The sequence below is a fragment of the Lepisma saccharinum genome, chromosome 12 (genome assembly GCF_977018435.1).
Source record: "Lepisma saccharinum chromosome 12, izLepSacc3.1, whole genome shotgun sequence".
NCBI classification, from domain to species: domain Eukaryota; kingdom Metazoa; phylum Arthropoda; class Insecta; order Zygentoma; family Lepismatidae; genus Lepisma; species Lepisma saccharinum.
The window spans coordinates 69,736,063-69,748,287 of record NC_139240.1 but is presented as its reverse complement, the minus strand read 5'-3'; the positions used below and the strand labels follow the sequence as shown (position 1 = coordinate 69,748,287).

General features: G+C 36.6%; 1 long non-coding RNA gene across 1 annotated transcript; it reads left to right on the top strand.

Moving 5' to 3' along the window:
• Positions 1-2,080: 2,080 nt before the first annotated feature.
• Positions 2,081-9,979, top strand: LOC145996537 (uncharacterized). The gene is made up of 3 exons (XR_014442797.1): positions 2,081-2,104; positions 9,067-9,168; positions 9,847-9,979. It is a non-coding gene; the product is annotated as an uncharacterized LOC145996537 (long non-coding RNA).
• The last annotated feature ends 2,246 nt before the right edge of the window (positions 9,980-12,225 follow it).

Here is a 12,225-nt window from a genome sequence, read left to right as displayed (position 1 = left end):
TATGTACATTACTAAATTTTACTGTAATTGTGTTATTTGCACTATAATTATGATTTTTTTATAAAATTTTACCATTAGTCAAAGCGTGGCACGTAACATGTAAAACCTCACCGCTCCTGCCTGGATCCAACAATCAAGTTCTGTTCAATTTCACTTCTTTTATTACTTGTAACATGTGAAGTGAATATTCTAAAATCTTGGTTTAAATGGTCTTATAAATCTGATGTTTAACTTAAATATTTAGTATTTACCTCTGAATTTTGTGATGTACCCCATGTACTTCCTTATAAAAAACCCATGGTAAAGCGAGGAACCTTGTTTTAGCAGCATGTTAACAAATGCGATTACATTCGTAAAATACAATCCAATCCTTGTATTTTCAGAATTCAAGTCCACATGGTCAAAGTTGACCATTCATGATACCTTGCCTGGAACCTCCACAGCCAGGAAGTTGCTCCAAAATGATGGAAAGATGTAAGTTGCTATTTTTGTATTATTATTATTATTATTATTATTATTCTGTTAGTGGCTACACATGTAGTACTCGAAGAAATGTCCAAGAAACTAAATGAGCAGTAATGCTTAGGTATGAGAAATTGCTGGTAGCATGTAACATCAACACTTCATGTTTACAGTACACAAGTAATGCCTAGAGGCATATATTTTTGGTATGTAAGACAAGAAAAATTTTGGTACAAAAACAGTTAATTTCAGGTTCAAAAGCGGTAAATAAAATAAAATTTCAGTGTTATAGTGGTGAAATAACAGATGAAAAGCAGTATATAACATGACATTTTGGTTTTAAAATTGTCAATGTAATCCAAAATTTGATTTAAAAACTGCACGTACTACAAAATTAAACATATCCCTTCTAATAGCATATTTATGTAGTTACCAGAGTAACAAGTTTATTTCTGTATAAAGGAATCCATTTTGGCTCTCAATTATTTACAGCAGAATTAATAGATTTTCAGTGAATTGCATAACTTGCAGGATAATTCAAACTTCAGAAAGTGTTGCATCGGTAAATAAACACTACGTTTCGTGTTTAAGAGTCTGTTTCACATTTTATATTTTATAATTAATTTCGCATCATTTCGTGACAAGACATGGTAGGAAAATGCACCTCACACCTTTCAGAAACCTGAAAAATTAACATTTGAATGTGTTATTTCATATGTCTTGTTTTTGTCAAAAACTAAGTACACGTACGCATGTCCCTAGATGCCACATTAGAATAGCTGGATGAGAATAAATTAAAGTCCATTTCTGCCTTCTAAAATAAGCTAGTACTGCAGTAAGAGTGCAAGCTTCCTAAATGACCTTCACATAGATTTCATCACAGTCTTACCATGTAAGAAGGTGGCAGAGGTGTAACAAGGTGGCTGTGTTATGTAGAAAATGCATGTCTGATCCTCATACAATGCAGTTCTATTTTTGTGATTGCAGATTTTTATAAATCAAAATGTTTTATTCTTTATTTTATCAGGGCATGTTATTCCTGTCATATGAAGCAGATGTGAATGTGAAGACCAATTCCTGCCACGATGAGAATCTTCATCCCTGGACCTCGGCATTTTGAAAGAAGAAGCTGCTCACTGGTGAAGGTGTGTAGAAAGTTTATTTGGCCTAGTCTTGCTGCTGGGTTGCCGTATGTCCATCGTGACAAGAGGGGGTATTAAATAATTACCAAAATGTTTTTCATATTATTGCATATCAGTATTAATCAGAAAGTAGGTAAATTTTTAAGAATTCCGTACCAGATCAGCAGCATATTGCAGGATTGAGGATATTCATAGTCTTGAGCTTTTTGTTGAATAGAATACACTCTGGTACACCAATCCTGTGATCTTGTGGACTGTGATAACATGATATTATCATGTATAACACAAATTAACCTTTGGTATGGAAAAAGAGGGTGTAAATAATAATTTTCACTCTTGCAGGAGCAAATGTGAACTACAGTCATCTAGTCTTTGGAACTCCTCTTTGTGTTTTTGCAGTGCTGATCCCAACATCGTGATCCCGAAGGCCATGTACCATGTAGACTGCGTGGGTGCAAACAAGGAGACGTGTGCAGTTATTGCTGCAATATGGAGCAAGGGTGAGTTCATTCAGAACTAACATTATTTCTGGATAGAACCTGCTATAATTTTTACTTGAACTGGAGAGAGAGCCACTGCACATGATTCTAGAGTGAAGTATCACCAAGGCAGGAGGAAGTCCGAGACGTCAGGTGGAGCTACCACGCGAGAATGAGCAGTGACCCTGTCTAATTGGGCATGACTGGTCTTCCAAGGATTTCTATTCGGGAGCATTTTTGCTTCTCTTTGCAACATGTATTTGTGTCATTTTCTGGAAAGTATCTTTAAAAAAAAAAAAAACATTGTAAGGAACTTATATGTCACTAATTTGTATTTGTTTTGAGTTAAAGGAGCATTGTAATAGCAGAATTATTACAGAAATAGTTATTGTGTTAACATGTTCTGTTCTTTAAGGGTAAAAGTGACAGATTCGTACCAGTTATGCATGTATTTCAATAGCGTCGGAATGGGCATTGCTACTAAAAAAGTCCCTGACTGGACAATAGAGTATGAATTTCTATCCCATGTTGGAAGTGGAAGCGTTTTTTTAAGTTTATTAGCTAGACACTGATAGAAGTTAAGAAAAAGATAAAAGATTTTAGAAGAGATACTGTGAACAAGTCGAGTTGGAGAGAGATTGTCTTTTGTCTTTGTTGAATGTCTTTCATGTAGTTTTTATAACATGAAGTTATAAGTTAAATAAATGTTGTTATGCTGGATGTGCAGTTAGAAAATGGAGGATTAAAAATGCCCTTGTACATTTCTCAAAATAAATTGAAAACACCTATTTTAGGAAGGACCTGGTTGAATGAATTATAGCCAGGTTGGAAATTTTGGTTTTAGTTAAGGATTTCTAGGGACACTTCTTTGTTAACAGTATCTAAGCAACTAACTTTTAATAATCAGAAAGTTGACTACTTAATAAATAAGTACAAAGAAGTTTTTTCTGGTAATATTTGTGAGCCTATTAAGCAATTTAAAGCTACAATACCAATCAAGGAGGGAGCAGTTCCAATATTCAAGAAAGTATACGAAGTTCCATACAGTTTACAACCGAAAGTAAAGGCTGAATTGGATAATGTAGTTCAATTGGGAGTTTTGTCACCTATTCAGTATTCTGATTGGGGTACACCTTTAGTGGTAGTAAAGAAAAATAATGGTGATCTACGGCTGTGTTCTGATTTTAAGGTAACTGTCAATAAAGTGGTAGAAAAAGTAACTTATCCTTTGCCACGAGTGGATGATTTACTTAATTCTTTAGTGAATGCAGAGACGTATGTAGTGTTGGACCTGACCAAAGCATATCTTTTACTATTACTCGACGAGAGTGCTAAAAAGTTATTGGTTCTCAATACTAAATGGGGATTGTTCACGTATAACAGGTTACCAATGGGTTTAAGCTGCAGTGCACAGATTTTCCAAAGAACAATGGATCAAGTACTGTTATATTATACATTTGCCAAATGCTACCTGAATGATTTAATTATAACAGGCCGTGGAGAAGAAGAATGTTTCAATAACACAAAACTAGTTTTGGATAGATTGACATATTACAATATAAAAGTTAATCTCGATAAATCCCAGTTCTTCAAAAAAGAGGTGGACTATTTAGGTTACAGGATATCTAGTAATGGTTTTCAATCTTTAATCAAGAATAAGACAGCAATATTGAATTGTCCAGAGCCAACAAACGTTAAAGAATTGAAGTCATATTTAAGAATGATTTCATTTTATCATAGGAGCATGCCAAAGTTCGCTATGAAGATAACACATCTTTATGAATTGCTAAAGAAAGGAGCAGTGTGGTCGTGGACAGATCGACATAAAGCGGAATTTCTTGAATCCAAAGAAGCATTGCGAAAAGCTCTAACTAACTAACTCCCTAGCCTTCTTAAACCCGAAGGTTCATGGCTGCAGCAACACAGGCCTTCCATCTTTCCCTATCTTGAGCAAGTTCTATATACTCTTTTCCATCCCTACAGATTTCCCTTAGGTCCATCTCAACATTGTCCCTCCATCTTCGTCTTGGCCTTCCTACAGGTCTCTTACCATCAGGTTTCCCAACAAGAATCCTGTAAACTCCTCTTTCCTCTCCCATTCGTGCCACATGCCCTGCCCACCTAAGTCTTCTTGATTTAATTATTCTAATAATATCTGGACGTGAATACAAATTATGTAGTTCTAAATTATGCAACCTTCTCCACTCACCTGTCTCCTCATCCCTTTTGGGTCCAAAGATTTTCCTAAGGATCTTATTTTCAAATACTCTCAATTTATGTTCCTCTTTCAATGTAAGGGACCAAGTTTCACATCCATATAATACTACAGGCAAAATTACTGTTTTGTATATTTTAACTTTTAGTTTCTTAGATATTAAACGAGAAGACAAAAGTTTATGAAGAGAGAAGTAACATGCATTTCCTGAATTAAGCCTACTTTTTATTTCCTCTTTAATATAATTTTCACTTGTTAATATTACTCCTAAGTATTTGAATTTGGAAACTGGTTCAAACGAGTTGTTATCAATAATTAGATTTTGATTATTACCTAACACTTGGTTTCGGCCTGTAAGCATATATTTAGTTTTCTCTTTGTTAACTGAGATTGCATTGCGAAAAGCTGAGATATTAACTCCAACTCCATACAATCCAGATGAAGATATTGTATTGACTGTAGATGGAAGTGGTGTAGGAGTTGGGGCTCAGTTGTGTAATAAGATTGAGGGTGAATTGAAAACAATTGCCTGCACTTCGGCGACACTAGCGCCTTCAGAGAGAAATTACAGCCAATTTGAAAGGGAAGTGTTAGCTTTAGTGACTGGCATAAAGAAATTTCATAAATATCTTTATGGAAAACATTTCATAGTTAATAGTGATCCTTTACCTGTAAAATATATTTTTGGCGAGGCAACAGCAATTCCATCGTTAGCATGTTCACGTTTACAGAGATGGGCCTTGTTATTATCAGAATACTCATACACAATTGTTTACACAAAACGTGTAGTTGTAGCAGATTTTTTATCTAGATTGCCAATAGAGGAAGACACAGGGGATGCTGAGGAATCTTTAAATTATATTGACACCTTTGAAATTGAACCTCTATTGTTAGATAACATAGTAAAGAAGACGAAAGAAGATGACATTTTACAAAAAGTTGTACAATGGGTTGATGTAGGGTGGCCTAATTCACTTCCAAAAGAGTTTCAAAATACTGTGATCTTACATTATTATAGAAGGAAGAATGAAATAACCATGAACAAAGGATGCCTTATGTGGGGAAGACGTATAATAATTCCTAAAGAATGCAGGGAAACAGTGTTGAAGCTGTTACATGCAGAACATGTAGGTACACCTAAAATGAAGATGATGGCTAGAGAATTCTACTGGTGGCCTTTAATAGACTAGGATCTTGACAGGTTGGGAAATCAATGTGTAGAATGCAATAGTTTTCAAAGGAATACATCCAGAAACAAATATGTCGGATGGAAACAGAGATCCCTTTTCAGAGAATACATGTTGATTTTTTTGAATATGGAGGGAGGAAATTTTTGCTATTCATTGATAGTTGCTCTAGATGGACAGAAATATGGCAGGTGTGATCGACAAATGGAGAAGAAACTATAGAATGTTTAAACAGAAATTTCCAGATATTTGGTTATCCTTCTGTTATTGTGTCAGATAATGGACCGCCTTTCAGGAGTAATCAATTTGAGAAATTTTGTGAAAAGCATGGAATAAGATTGGTACATTCACCGCCTTGGAATCCGGAAAGTAATGGTTTAGCAGAAAGGTGCGTGCAGACTGTTAAAGACTTATTAAGAAAGAAATATTTTCAAAGTAGAAATGAGGGACGTAGAATTGACTGGACAAAAAGTATAGATAGTATTTTAGATTTTCGAAGTGGCAACGATTAGGAATGTCTCCAGCAGAAAGAATTATGAGTTATCAGCCGAGAACTATATTCAACTTACCAAATTGCCAAATAGATGAAAAGGTAGAAAATAATAAATATGAGGCAGAATCTTGGATGCCAAGATCAGGAGAGATAGTTTGGGTAAAAAATTTTCCATCCTTAGTGCCTAAGTTTATAAAAGCTCAGGTGATTAAGAGAGTAGGAGCAAGGCTTTTAGAAGTGAAACTTAGAAATGGATTTACAAAAAGAGTTCACAGGCATCAAGTTGGAAAGCTTAAGAACAGCTATAAAGGTCAGAGATTGGAGGTTGAGAAGAAAGAAAAGGAGTTGAATGACTTTTGGACGTTTCCAAGGTATACAGAGGCAGCACCAGGGCATGGGGAACCAGAGGCAGCTGTACCGGCAGAAGCGAGGAACATAGAAAACAGAGAATTTCGAAGATCTTCTAGATCCAAGAAGGAGCCGGATAGACTACAGCTTACCTTTGGTAACAAGACCTATGAATGATTTTTTTTGTTAGAGGGGGAGAATTGACAGAAGTTAAGAAAAAGATAAAAGATTTTAGAAGAGATACTGTGAACAAGTCAAGTTGGAGAGAGATTGTCTTTGTTGAATGTCTTTCATGTAGTTTTTATAACATGAAGTTATAAGTTAAATAAATGTTGTTTTGTTCGTTAACGTTTTGCCTAATTGAAGATCATTACAGACACGATGTTTGAAAAGCATGATAAGTATATTTACAGAATCACATGTATTGCTTATGGGTAGAGGCATGCATATTTTGTTTTTGACAAAAACACGAAATGTGAAATGCATTATAATGTTAATTTTTCATGTTTCTGAAAGGTGTGAGGTGCATTTTCCTACCCTGTTTTGTCACGAAATGAACTGCAAAATGCGAAATAGACTTATAAACACGAAATTTACCATTTATATACCGACGCGACACTTTCTGAAGTCTGAAGTATCCTCTGAGTTATGCAATTCACGGGAAATGGATTACTTCTGCTGTAAATATTTGAGAAGCAAAAATGTACTCCTTTATACAGGAATAAACTTAATATTCTGGTAATGATTTAATGTGCTATTAGAAGGGATATGTTTATTTTGTGTAATAGTGCAGTTTTTAAATCAAATTTGAGATTATATTCACATTTTTATAACCAAAATGTCATTTTATATGCCACTTTTCACCGCTATAACAGCGAAATTTCATTTTATTTGCCGCTTTTGAACCCGAAATTGACTATTTTTATACCGAAATTTTGCTTTTTTATTTACCAAAAATATGTGCCTCTACTTATGGGGAATCAAGTTGAAGTTATGGCTAATCAAATGGGAGTTTCAGACTTTTCCTATGACAAAGAAATTGTTCAATGTGTCCTTTTTCCATCCATGCAGTTTTTCTACACCATTGTATGTTTGATATTCCCAAGAGAACAAATGAAACAATTCTCCCATAAGTGTAATGCCTTTCTCCTTGCCTCCTACGGCAACCCTGAAAGTGTTGCCAAACTTGATGCGTAGAGGCACATATTTTTGGTAAATAAAAAAGCAAAATTTCGGTATAAAAACAGTCAATTTCAGGTTTAAAAGCTGTAAATAAAATGAAATTTTGCTGTTATAGCGGTGAAAAGCAGTATATAAAATGACATTTTGGTTATAAAAATGTGAATATAATACCAAATTTGATTTGAAAACTGCACTGTTACACACAATAAACATATCCCTTCTAATAGCACATTAAATCATTACCAGAATATTAAGTTTATTCCTGTATAAAGGAGTACATTTTTGCTTCTCAAATATTTACAGTAGAATTAATCAATTTTCCGTGAATTGCATAACTCACAGGAAACTTCAGACTTCAGAAAGTGTTGCGTCGGTATATAAACGGTAAATTTCATGTTTGAGTCTATTTTGCGTTTTGCAGTTCATTTGGTGACAAAAAAGGAAAGGAAAATGCACATCACACCTTTCAGAAATATGAAAAATTAACATTACAATGTGTTATTTCACATTTCGTGTTTTCGTCAAAAACGAAATATGCATGCCTCTATTGATGTGTATAAAAGATATAAATTTCACCTTAAGTGGATTGTACACTAATGTTGGCAAAAATTGGTCTATGTGGGCCGGGACCAGTAATGGTATCGGAGTTGGGCAGGGTGGTAGGTGCCCCAGTTCACAGCCAAACAAGTGCATGAAAGAGGCAGATATGGCTCCAAAAGAGCTAAGTTGGCAACAGTGCTCACAGTTGCTGCAGAGAGCAGAACCTCACCAAAACCCTACCTCGTGCCCTTCATGGCCTTAAGTGTGAGACTTTCAATTTTTTCACCAAAGTTCCCAGGTTTGAATCTTTTTGACTTTCCCTTATCGTGATTAGTCAAAAGTGTTAGAAATGTAATGTAAAATAACAAAACTTGTGATTGCAAAGGCTCTCTACAGTGCTGGTTGTCACAATTAATGCTCTCACTGGATGGGACCTGCTATAATCAGCGTATGGGTGGGTGGGAGCTTTATTTTCTTGTATGAAAAACAAGACTTGGCGATTTTTTTCGGGATGGCCTGAAGGCAAGGGACATATACAGACTTTTATAATAATAACAATTTCAATTTGTTCATTGATAGATGAAAGTGTTGGAGCATATCAACTATCAGAAATATGGTTAATTTAAAAATACATAATTTGATATAAATTGTACTGAAAGTACCATGCAAAAGAGTTAGATTTGGGAGAACTATGGGATTTTAATTATCCATTTGGAATACTTGTTCAAGATATGGAGATTTCAATGGGTATTTGGAAATTCCTGTATTTTGGAGTGTGTAGAAGCTTTGACAATAGAAGTTCTTTCCCCTCTGAATGTAAATAAAATTCATTAGTTGAGATTCTCTTTAAATCCTAGAAGAGTTTGGAGAAATATATTTTAAATTTTTTTCACCTCTGAATTCTGTGATCAACAACATCCTTATAAAATCTCATGGCAAAGAGAAGAAACTTGTTTTAGGATACTGCTAAGAAATGCGATTAAATTTGTAAAATGCAATCCAAATCTTATCTTTTCAGAATGTAAGTCTTCTGATGGGAAAATGCACTTGAGCTTCCCACAGTCTACTCTTGGACATCTAAAAGAACAGCCAGGAATTTGATCCAGAATGTTGGAAAGATGTAAGTTGCTATTTTTTCTTCTTTTTCTTGTTAATGGTTACACATGTTGTACATAAAAATATATCCAAGACACTAAATGAGTGGTGGCTGAGGCCACTTTTGGAACCAACGCTCAGGTATGAGAAATTGCTGGTAGCATGTAAACATCAACACTTCATGTTTGCAATACATGAGTAAATGCCACATTAGAACTGAATGAGAATAAATTTTAACATAAGTCTAGTAATGAGTTACCATACCTGCCTTGTAAAATAAAAAAAAAAAGGTAAAAAAGGTAAAGTTTTCCCCTGTGCATAGCACCACGCCATGAAGGCGTATAGGGGGTGTGGGTGTAACGCCCCACACTTTCTTGATCCGGTCGTGAGTGGGGGTGATGTGATCAGCATCACGCCCCTGACCGCCTTTACCCCCCAGGGTTTCCACCAGGTACCCATGTTATTCGACGCTGGGTAGGCGCCTTGTAAAATAAACTAGTGATAAACTGCAGCAATCAAGCAAGCTTCCTAAATGACCTTGACATACATCTCATCACAGTCCTAACATGTAAGAAGGTGGCAGAGTGGTAGCGAGTTGGCTGTGTTATGTAGAAAATGCATGTCTGATCCTCTTGTAATGCAGTTCTATTTTTGTGATTGCAGATTTTTAGGAATAAAATATTTTTATCCTTTATTTTATCAGGGCATGGAGTCTGTTCTTTACTTCTGTTGTATGAAGCAGATGTGAATATGATGACCGATTCCTGCCATGACTAGAATCTTCATGAAACCCTGGACCTTGGCATTCTGAAGGAAGAAGCTGCTCATTGATGCAGGTGTGTAGAAAGTTGATATTTTTAGTTGGCATAGTCTTGCTGCTGGTTAGTTAGATCTAGGGATGTGACGAAGCTGAAAATTTACCGATGCCGATGTACTCACCGATAATTTTTGGAACCGATACCGATTCCGATACATAAGATTATTAAACAGAAATGGGATGTTATTTTCTGCATGACAAAAATAAATTTGCTATGTACATTTCTATTGCATATCATATACAGGGTCCGGCAGAATGAATAGTAGGATATAAAAAGGATAGAACGTCGAAACAAATCGAATAATTTATTGAAACACACATTGAAAACAAAGAATAATAGATGCCATTACATACCATATATGCCATTTTACTTTGTTTTGAAGATAACGCCCGACAGATGGTCGCCATCACGTTCAGCGCATTCTTCCAGGCGGCGAACGAAAGCTCGCATCACCCGCTCCAGCATGTCAAATGGGATCGCCTCCACAGCTGTACGTATCCTTGCCTTCAGTTCAGCCACGGTATGAGGATGTGTAACGTACACTTGACTTTTCAGGTAGCCCCACAAGAAGAAGTCAGGGGCAGACAAATCGGGCGACCGTGATGGCCAATGAATGTCCCCAAATCGGGAAATCAATCGACGAGGAAAATGACACCGCAAGACAGTCATGGACCGGCGGGCCGTGTGGGCTGTTGCCCCGTCCTGTTGGAACCATATGTCTCTGTTCACCCTTGGAAGGAGAAAGTCATGCAACATTTGGACATAGCGATCGCTATTAACCGTTACCGCACGTCCATGAAGATCCTCAAAAAAATATGGACCGATGATGCTAAACGATGCCACACCGTCACACGTTCACTGTGCAGGGGTTGCTCATGCAGCCAACGAGGATTAAATAGCGCCCAGTATCTGTAATTCTGTTTATTGACACCACCGTGCAGATCAAAATGAGCCTCATCCGACATCAGTATGTTGTTTCGCATTTGCGGCTCGGCTGCTAAAAGTTCCAAGCAACGCAACGCAAAGTTTCGTCCGGCATGTTTATCTTGTTCGGTTAGTTTCTATGCGACCTTCATTTTGTAGGGGTGGAAGTGGAGGCATTCATGGATGATGCACCGCAGGGAACGATCTGACATTCCTAGCGCCAAGGCATGTCTGGCAGCAGAACGCCGAGGACTTCGGATCAGTGCTTGACGGGCCTCCTCCACTCTCCCCTGGGTTTTGGTCGCCCCAGGCTTTTCTTTTTTGCACACGATGCAGTAGTCCTGAATTGTTGCGTCCACCATACAATCGTCCTATGATCCGGGACGTTCTGATGTCGGCCCACCTGGAAATGGCGACGAAAGAACCGCTGCAGGGTGATTGGAGACTCGTTATTTTTTAAATACGTCTCAACGGCGAATGCTCGATGTTCCGAACTCCACAAGGCCATACTTACAAATGGCAGTCCTTCCTCAATGCAGCGTGCACACACGTACAGCGACGCCGTACTACGTGACTCAAATCAGGCTATTCATTCCGCCGGACCGTGTATATTCTCAAGAGATGCGAATGTACATTTGCATCTACAAAAGGTTATGTGAACCTAGAGATTTAACATTAGTACACAAGCAGTTCTTTGAAATGCAAAATGAATTCCTGTTCTACCAGATTCAACTTCAGAAATACGAGATTTTGAAGCACTTCAGGAACTAACCTAATTCTTCTCTTATCTCAAATCTGTTCAGCAACACTGAACACTCAACCACTGAATACTGATGCAGCAGGTATGCCCAAGTATTTTCTCAGCACTTACTTCAGGTTTAAATACTCATTTTTAAATTTCCAATACAACAGCAATGTACTGTTTTATTTCCGATTTATAGTTAGGTTGATCCTGTGAATGAAAGTTTGCAATAACTTTATTACAAAAACTCTACAATAATGACAAATCATAACCAAATTTTCAATAAATCTTACAAAACTAGAATATAAAACTTATTAGAAGGTGAAAGTCTAGTATAATCTGTACCGGTTTAAATATCGGATTTTTGCCGATTCCGATACCGATATGTCAATTTCTGCCGATTTTCATACATCTGTAATCAGCTTCGGCACATCCCTAGTTAGATCTCTCATGGGAATTCTAAAATTTCATGTTGACCCAGAATAATTGGAAAACTACTTAAAAAATACTCGCAACGATCTCGTTCTAGTGTTCATTTACAACAGACTCTGTAGGTAGTTGTGCTGGAAGAATCTGGTGTAAAGAATAATGGACAGCT